Raw genomic sequence first — 8,152 nt, forward strand, 5'->3', positions numbered from 1 at the left:
AAGGTACAGTGCACAGTATAGAACAGACATGTATCAAGAAAACAATACAATGTTGCAGAAACAATTTAGAAAGAAAAAAAGCAACAATGGGCATGAGCTGTGCGTCTCATTATAGAACGTATTATGTGGACCTTCAAAGTTCATATGTCCATATAAATATTATAATTATTAAGCTCCTGTGTGTTATTTTTAACTCTCACAGACTTGTGTATATTGAGTTTGTGGTTAATTTGTATGTCACTTACTCCAATCACCGATGTGGTCCGTATTTTCACGGCTATGTGCGGGACTTAATAAGTACCGCGTTCAACGAGAGAAACTGAGCCGTCTTTGCTCTTAAGAGTGGGGAAAGGCCGGTTTCCAGACCAGGTGATCTTCTGCAACAGGGACCGTTCGTCTATCAATACTTACCGCGGCTACGTTTAATGGCATGGAAGTTGATTGGCGGAATCTAGCCTGGAGAGGGATTCCTGACAAGGTCATCCCGACTATGAGCCAAGCCAGAAAGGGAGTAACGTCTAAACATTACGACCATATTTGGAAGAAATACGTCTCTTGGTGTGAGAGCAGAAAATATTCTGCGGTGGAATTTCATCTGAGATGTTTCCTGCTTTTTCTGCAGTCAGGTGTGGATGTGGGCCTGTGTCTGGGCTCCATAAAAGTCCAGATTTCAGCCTTGTCCATTTTCTTTCAGAAACAATTGGCTCCTCTCCCTGAGGTCCAGACGTTCTTGAAAGGTGTTCTGCACATCCAACCTCCCTTTGTGCCTCCCACGGCACCTTGGGATCTCAATTTGGTGCTGCAGTTTCTCCAATCGGACTGGTTTGAACCGTTACAGGAGGTAAACGTAAAATTTCTTACGTGGAATACTGTCACACTGTTGGCCTTGGCTTCAGCAAAACATGTGTCGGAGCTGGGGTCGTTGACTCACAAGAGCCCCTATTTAATTTTTCACAAAGACAGAGCTGAACTCAGAACTCATCAGCAATTTCTTCCAAAGGTGGTGTCTGCGTTTCACATCAACCAACATATTGTGGTTTCAGTTGTTACTGACACCTCTGCTACTTTAAAGTCTTTGGATGTTTTGAGGGCTTTGAAGGTGTATGTGAAACGAACAGCTCATCACAGAAAATCAGACTCGCTGTTTGTCCTTTATGATCCCAATAAGATGTGTGTCCTGCTTCAAAGCAATCCATTGTGCGCTGGATTAGGGTCACTATCCAGCATGCTTATTCCACGGCAGGGTTGCTGGTTCCAAAATCTGTACAGGCCCACTCTACTAGGTCAGTGGGTTCTTCCTGGGCGGCTGCCCTGGGTGTCTCGGCTTTACAGCTCTGCCGAGCAGCTACTTGGTGAGGTTCGAACACGTTTGCTAAGTTCTACAAGTTCGATACTTTGGCCTCTGAGGACCTTCAGTTTGGTCAATCCATTCTGCAGGAACCTCAGCACTCTCCTGCCCATTTTAGGAGCTTTGGTACATCCCCATGGTACTAAATGGATTTCCAGTATCCTCTAGGACATAAGAGAAAATAGGATTTTAATTACCTACCGGTAAATCCTTTTCTCGTAGTCCGTAGAGGATACTGGGCGCCCGCCCAGTGCTTCGTTCTTCCTGCACTGTTACTTGGTTAAGTAATGTTGGTTCAGCTGTTGCTGTTCCTGTTTCAAATTTGGTTAGCTTGACTTTCCTCTTGTTATGTGTGCTGCTTCGGAATCTCACCACTATCCTTATCTATCCTTCTCTCGAAGTATTTCCGTCTCCTCAGGCACAGTTTCCTAGAGTGAGTCTAGTAGGAGGGGCATAGAGGGAGGAGCCAGCCCACACTATTAAATTCCTAAAAGTGCCCATGGCTCCTAGTGGACACCTAAAGCAAATGTGTGTTTACCTACTAAAACAACTGTTAAAACATAGGCATAAAGGTACCTTTTGTGAAAATGATGCATATGCTACAGCTGCAAAACAGAATGCATCTTGTAATTCTTGCACATTTGCATATGCACAATTGTATTTTATGATTGTGATCTTAGACGCAGTTGAGATATAACCCAGCATCAGACCCAAAGTCTTAAGTGAGAGAAGAAATATTAAAATCCTTATTGAGAAAGGGACATTTGACCTTAAACATAATTGCTGACTTGGCACAGAATTAAGAGTTGATGCCTTATTTGGAACCTGTGACTTGGAGGAGTTATACAGTTTCTACATTGTCCAGACTGTTGAATGCTCTAACTTATTTTTCCACATAGCACTTTGCAGAAGATGAATAGGATAGAATTTAGAGTTTCACTGACCCAGTTTCTACATGTCAAGGATGCCAATAATGCATAAGAGGCTGGAATGCAATCAAGCTCCACTTAAATCGAAAATACTGTTATCTAGATAATAAATAACTGGGAAGCACAGCAAAACTATTGTCTGAAACCCGTATTAAAATATATTTATGAATCTGCTTTTTAAAGTATTAATAAAATAGCTTTTGCAATTACAGTACCTCTTGCATGATATGATTTCCAGGCCATAGTACATCCAAACAAAAAAAGCTGATGCTCTAGATTTTAGGGAACAATGAGGAATTAATTTATGATCATATTTCTCTTACATCCTAGAGGATACTGGGATCCATTTTAGTACCATAGGGTATAGACGGGTTCACTAGGAGACACTGGCACTTTAAGAGTTTAATAGTGTGGGCTGGCTCCTTTCTCTATGCCCCTCCTACCAAACTCAGTTTATAAAATGTGCCCGGAGGAGCCGGTCACAGATAGGGGAGTTCCTTCCTAGGAGTTTTCTTAGTTTTTTTTTTTTAGAGTTTGCTGTTTTACAGGGAGGCTGCTGACAACAGCCTCCCTGCTTCGTGGGACTTTTTGGGGAGTAGGACCCAACTTAATGGAGAGTTAATGGTTCTCTACTCCGCTGACAGGACACTGAGCTCCTGAGGGTGATGATCGTAAGCCCACAAGGCGACCGCTCACTCCCGCAGCATGGCCGTCACTCCCTAACAGAGCCAGAAGATAGAAGAGTGGTGAATACAGCGCCGGCGACCCAGTTAGTGGGTCGCCGGCGGGTATGGTGGCACAAGGGTTGGAGCGTAGCTCTGACAGGCTGAGCTCCTGGAAGGCTCAGCAACATTACATATGTAGACACTGGATGGGTGTCCTGAGCCAGCGCTTTAACCCTACACTGGTCCCAACGTTAACATGGGCTAATCCCGCTGTTAACACTAAAAATCCTCCGGCCAGTATAAAGAATAAGTGCTGGAAGCCACGCGCTATTACAGGGGGCGAGGCTTCCTCTCAGAGCGGATCCAGCACTCACCAGCGCCATTTTCTCCCTGCAGATCAGATGGAAGAGACGCTGACAGGAAGCGCTGCCCTCCACATAACTCCAGCAATACCTCTGCGGTACCAGGGTGTTATAGACAAGGGGGAGTGTGATAACAGTTCTAACTACCCTATTAAGGATAGTTAGCAAGCGCCGGGATTTTATCATAATAACTGCCTACAGGGGCGCTGTGTGGCTGGCTCTTTATACTCTGTGACTCTCTGAAGGTACTCTGGGGGGAAACTGTATCTGACATTTTCCTGTGTGAGTGTGTGTGTATATCCCACATTACCATGTCTAAGGACTCTGTGTTCTGTGCTGCAGAGTGTTTATCTTCTCCTGAGGTGTCTATTCCATGTACTCAGGACTGCAATATACTTTCTCAGACTTCTGAATCCAAACCTCCTTGGGTGGATTCTTTAAGGGGAATGAGATCCCAGATTTCAGCAAGGATGTCACATTCTGAGAAAGAGACGCAGTTTTTGAGGAGCTCTATGGAGGGTTTACAGTATTCAACCCCCACTACTTCATCAAAAACCCCACCTAGATACCCGCAAAAATGTGCACTTGCCCGGATAATGCAAGCTGACACTGATACCGACTCTAATACAGGAGACTGGGATGGGGATATGCAGGGGGGGATGCATCCCTTGCTAAGGGGGTGCAACTAATGATTGAAGCCATTAGGGAGGTTTTGCACATTACTGGGAAGGTGTCAGCGTCCGGGGTCTTACCGGCATGCTGGGGCCGTGGGCCTGGCTTCACAGGCGGCTGGGCAGCGGCAGAGGTGGGCTTTTGCGCCGGGTCCAGGGGCAGCGGTAGCGGTGGTGAGGGGGTCCGCTCATGGCAGTGGGATGCCGCTGCAGCGGGTCTCTCTTGCTGAGCTGTTGCTAGGAGACCAGGGGCAGTGAGTTTTGTGGCTATGTAAAAAGGTCTGCATTACCGGGCGCCGCCATGTTGGAGACCAAGTTTGAGGCATAGTTCTTGCTTCCTGTTCCTTCCAGCAAATCCAGGGAAACTTCTTCCTATAAAAGGGGGCTGGTTTAGGACAGGGACACCAGTGCTTCAAATTACAACCCTGTCGTAGGTGCTTTAGCCCTGTGCTCCCAGGATTCTTGCCGTATTCTGGTTACTCCTAATCCTGCTTAGCCGGTTCTCAGTTGCTGCTGCAGCCCTGCTGTTCCTAACCCACTTCTGCCTGTGGAAACGCTCCCGGAAAAACCCGGTCCAGTAAGACTCTTTGGGCACGGTCAGCCTCGGGTCTCCTGCCTCATCATTCAAGCCACAGTCCGCAGGTCTTTGTCTCCAGCCATGTCTTTGAAATCACCATCCACAGTCCGCAGCTCATTATCTCCAGCCTCGTCTTTCAAACCACAGTCCACCATTCCTTGTCTCCAGCCACGTCTCCAACTACCATTCACAGTTCCACAGTTCATTGTCTACAGCCTCGTCTTTCAAATCACAGTCCACAGTTCTTTGTCTCCAGCCACGTCTTTAATCGCCATTCATAGTTCCCCAGTTCATTATTTACAACCTCATCTTTCAAGCCACAACCCGCAGTTCTTTGTCTACAACTATGTCTTTAAGTCATCGTTCACCAGCCACAGTTCTCTACCTCAGCCCTGTCCACAAGAACTACAATCCACTGACTCTTAGCCCCGCCTACGCTCTTCGTTGCCCCTTGTCCTATGAGAAGGAACTATATCCAACCCCCTCGTCTTGTTCACCTACAGACAACTACCTCCTTGGGCAAGTCTCAGCTGCCGGATCCTCAAACCTTGCCAGTTGTGACAGAAGGTACCTAAACAGGAAGAGGAGACTTATTTTACCGTAAATAAGAAATCCTCCCTTACCTTCCCTGCTTCTACGGATTTAAACTCTCTGCTTGAAAAATCCTGGGAAAACCCAGAGAAAAAATTCCAGATCACTAAAGGAATTCTCATTATATAGTAGACGCTTCTGTATCTAGGTTGTCTGAAAAGATAGTTTTTACCTGTCCCCGGTTCAACCGCCTTAACCACTTAACTGACGATTTATTTCGCCGAAAACTGCTCTGAAATTGTTGTGTTTTGTTATGAGTGAATTAGGTGAAGAACATGAATTTAACCCTATCCCAAATGATTTTAGTTAAAACATCGATCGGAAACATTGCGACCATCGGAACATCGCGACCATCGCGGCTTTTATTTTGAAAGCCGGGACAGCCTGCAGGTATGCGGGGGGGGGGGGGGGTCAGGGGGTGGCTTGGGAGGGTTCATTTACTCTCCCCAGTGGCTGCCATTGTCTGCAGCCGCTGGAGGGGGGGGGGGATCCTGCCGTGCTGTCCGATCAGCAGTGATCGGCAGCATGGCAGACACAGGGGGAGAGTGCAGGGAGGCAGAGGGACCTACCGGTCACTCTGACAGCAGCAGCGGAGGGAAGTTTATCTTCCCTGCCGCTGCTAACATTCTCTATCTGACTGGTCGCATCCTGTGCGACCAGGTCAGAGAGAGCACTTGATGGTGTGGACGCATCTGATGCGACCATGCCAGGCAAGTGGTTAAAGGAGCCAGCTGACCGCAAGATTGAGACTACACTCAAATCACTATACACTGCTACAGGCGTGGCTTTAAGGCCCACTATTGCTTGTGCATGGATATCTAAATTCATAGTAAAGTGGTCAGGCACATTACTTGAGGAATTAGATAATATGGATAGGAATGACATTGATTTGTTTTTACGTCACTTACAGAATTCTGCGGGTTTAATGGCGGAGACCATGAAGGACATTAGCCTATTAACGCAAGGGCTACAGCCATAGCAGTGTCGGCACGCAGAGAACTCTGGCTAAGCCAATGGACTGCGGATGCAGAATCCAAGAAATGTGTGGAGAACCTACCCTTCACAGGTGTGGCCCTGTTTGGGAACGCACTGGATGCGTGGATATCCACGGCAACTGTGGGTAAGTCAACCTTTCTTCCATCCGCAGCTGCACCGCCTTGGAAATCTTATCCTCCGCATACACTGCAGTCCTTTCGGACTGCAACATTTAAAAAATCCAAAGCCCCACCTTCTTTAGAGGAGGTCGGGGAAAATCCAGAAAACCTGCCCCACCGGGTTCACAGGAAAAGAAACCTTCAGCATGACGGTAGACCTCCCAGCCTGGAGATCGGGCAGGTGGGAGCGAGACTAAAAGACTTCAGTCACATCTGAGCATCATCGTGCCTAGACCCCTGGGTAAAAGATATTGTTACCCAGGGGTACAGCCTGGAGTTTCAGGAACTCCCACATCACCGATTCTTCAAATCAGGCTTACCAGCTTTGCTGACAGAAAGGGCTATCCTACAGGAAGCCATTCAAAAGTTGGTACGGGCAAATGTCATTGTTCCAGTTCCACCTCACCTAACACACAAAGGTTATTACTCAAACCTGTTTGTAGTACCAAAACTGGAGGGTTTGGTACGGCCTATATTGAACCTCAAGTCATTGAACCCCTACTTGAGGGTATTCAATTTCAAGATGGGGTCTCTGCAAGCAGTAATTTCAGGTCTGGAGGAGGGGGAATTCTTAGTATCCCTGGATATCAAGGATGTGTACCTTCACGTTCCGTTCTGGCCGCCCCATCAGGCTTACCTACGGTTTGCACTACAGGACTGTCACTATCAGTTCCAGGCATCGCCATTTGGCCTCTCCACAGCACCAAGGGTGTTCACCAAGGTCATGGCGGAGATGATGTTCCTCCTCCGAAGGCAGGGAGTGAACATAATTCCATACCTGGACGATCTTCTGATAAAGGCATCTTCCAGGGAGAGACTATTGCAGAGTATTGCTCTCTCAACTCAACTACTCCTGGATCATCGATGGATCCTGAACCTTCCAAAGTCACATTTGGAGTCGACAAGGAGACAGCCCTTCCTGGGGATGATACTCGACACGGCAGTGCAGAGGGTGTTCCTAAAGGTGGAGAAAGAGTTGGTGATCCAATCGATGGTCCAGGATGTCCTGAGGCCAGCCCGGGTATCGGTTCATCAGTGCATTCACCTTCTGGGAAAGATGGTGGCCTCCTACGAGGCTCTACAATATGGAAGATTCCATGCACGGTTCTTCCATCTGGATCTCTTGGACAAGTGGTCGGGTTCACATCTTCACGTGCACCAGCGGATACGCCTGTCGCTGAAAGACAAAATTTCTCTCCTCTGATGGCTCCAAACTTCTCACCTACTCGAGGGCTGCAGGTTCGCGATCCAGAATTGGATCCTTCTAACCACAGATGCAAGTCTCAGAGGGTGAGGAGCAGTCACCCAAGGGGAAAACTTCCAAGGAAGATGTTTAAGTCAGGAATCTCTCCTTCCAATAAACGTTCTGGAACTATGGGCCATATACAATGGCCTACTACAAGCGGCTCATCTTCTGCAACATCAAGCCATTCAGGTTCAGTCGGACAATGTCACAGCAGTGTCCTACATAAACAGGCAGGGCGGAATGAAGAGCAGGGCTGCAATGTCAGAGGTAACAAGAATCCTCCTCTGGGCAGAAAGACATGTGCTGGCGCTGTCGGTGATCTTCATTCTGGGAGTCGAAAACTGGGAAGCAGACTTCCTTAGCATACACGATCTCCATCCAAGAGAATGGGGTCTCCACCCGTAGGTATTCGTGGAGGTAACAAGCCATTGGGGCATACCTCAGATAGGCATGATGGTCTCTCGCCTCAACAAGAAGCTTTGGAGGTACTGTTCCAGGTCACGAGACCCACAAGCAGTGGCGGTGGATGCCCTGGTAACTTTGTGGGTGTTCTGGTCAGTGTATGTTTTTCCTCCACTTCCACTCATCCCAGGGATTCTCAAGATAATA

This window comes from Pseudophryne corroboree, chromosome 3 (assembly GCF_028390025.1).
Source record: "Pseudophryne corroboree isolate aPseCor3 chromosome 3, aPseCor3.hap2, whole genome shotgun sequence".
Classification (NCBI taxonomy): domain Eukaryota; kingdom Metazoa; phylum Chordata; class Amphibia; order Anura; family Myobatrachidae; genus Pseudophryne; species Pseudophryne corroboree.